Source organism: Sander lucioperca, chromosome 23 (assembly GCF_008315115.2).
Source record: "Sander lucioperca isolate FBNREF2018 chromosome 23, SLUC_FBN_1.2, whole genome shotgun sequence".
Lineage (NCBI taxonomy): Eukaryota > Metazoa > Chordata > Actinopteri > Perciformes > Percidae > Sander > Sander lucioperca.
Genome location: NC_050195.1, coordinates 6,975,669 through 6,977,227, shown reverse-complemented (window position 1 = coordinate 6,977,227; position 1,559 = coordinate 6,975,669). Strand labels below are relative to the sequence as shown.

The 1,559-nt window shown below is 34.8% G+C and overlaps 1 long non-coding RNA gene across 1 annotated transcript; it reads left to right on the top strand.

The window, feature by feature from the left end:
• Nucleotides 1-457: 457 nt before the first annotated feature.
• LOC118494378 lies at nt 458-1,332 on the top strand. Its single transcript, XR_004896510.1, has 2 exons — nt 458-942; nt 1,021-1,332. It is a non-coding gene; the product is annotated as an uncharacterized LOC118494378 (long non-coding RNA).
• Nucleotides 1,333-1,559: the final 227 nt, after the last annotated feature.

Sequence of the window (1,559 nt, the reverse complement as noted above, 5' to 3'; positions counted from 1 at the left end):
TAATCGACCGGGCCATAATCGATTATTTCTGTTTACAATTTAATGTATGCCTAACAACCTTTCTGTTTACATATTCTGTTATGTTTTGCACATTCAGGAAGTGCCATGTGCTCAGTGGTGTAGTTTTATGTATCCAATTTATTTAGTATTAGAGCACTGCAGAATGTTTTGTTTTTGAAGCTTGAAAAGCTATGAATTAAATATCCTATATGGCTTTAATAGAAAAATGTATTTGACGCATCGAGATATCGAATCGCTGACATGATAATCGTAATGGAAACGGGAGATCAGTGAAGATTCACACCTCTAGCTAACACAAAATGTTGCTTCCGGGAAGACAAATAAAAACAGAAGTTGATTTAAAATTGTTGAGATATGTAACGTAAGCATAACTTGTTTATTTCTCTTGTCATTTTCAGCCGTAACTGTGATGTTTAAAGAGATATAGATAGATAGATAGATAGATAGATAGATAGATAGATAGATAGATTAGTTGAACACGGTGGTCCGACCTATCTGACGTTTCTGCTGTGCTTACTTTCTGTACTGTGTTGCTTTGCTAGCGTCTTTGACAAATCTATCTCGTTACGAACGACAACTCACCACTGGTCGGACTAACTTTCGGTGGTGTCATTTTCTTTAGTCTGTGGCCCAACCGGTAAACTAGGTCTACAAGCTAATGTTAGTGAAAATGTTGATATATGAAAGCATCAAACATGAATTTAAGATGCACAAAAAGAAAGGATTGCCAAGAAAAGCATAAAAAACCATGTCCAGGCACTCAATGCTGTTTACAAAAAGTAATAAAAAAGCCTTTAATAAATAGGGAAAGACATTAAAAATACCCCCAACGCGTGTCGGCTTGAGCCTTCCTCAGGGTGTAGTATGTGTATGAATTTGAGATGATTGAGATGAGAGTATATCCAGTTGTTCCTTTCTCCTGTTTTCTACCTGGACTTTATTGTAAACAAACATTGTGATTGGGTGTATTGAAGTAATTTTAGTAGCCTATATGTTCAGGCTTTGACCAATAGTATTGCTTTTCCATGTAGGGTTTTATCTTTGGTTATTGTATTTAGTTATATTTATTTGATATTTCATTTGTTGTTTACACAGTAAGTAAATGAATGTCAGTGCCATCACTAGTTTGCACTATAGTCAGTTCAGGAATATGTACACCATATATTGTGTACATATAATTACTGTACTGTTTTTTTTTTTTTTTTTTTAAATCAAGTCCAGATTAAAATACCCTGATGGTGTTCTTGAAAACATGTTAAAGGTGTATTAATATGAAGTATGTTTTGGATGTAATAAAGAGCACTATAAACATCTCTGTCTCTTTCTGACACACCACAGATAAATACGTTCACGTCAATAAAACCCTACGGAGACAGGTGTCAGCATGCATCCACATGTTGGCTATACTCAAAAACTGAAGACTAGGCAAGGCAACAGAAGTAAAACCTGAGTACGAACATTTGGGAAGAATTTTTTTTTTTTTACTAAATTTGGGAGTTGAGAGGTATCCTGACTTGTTACCTCTGAAACCCACAAAT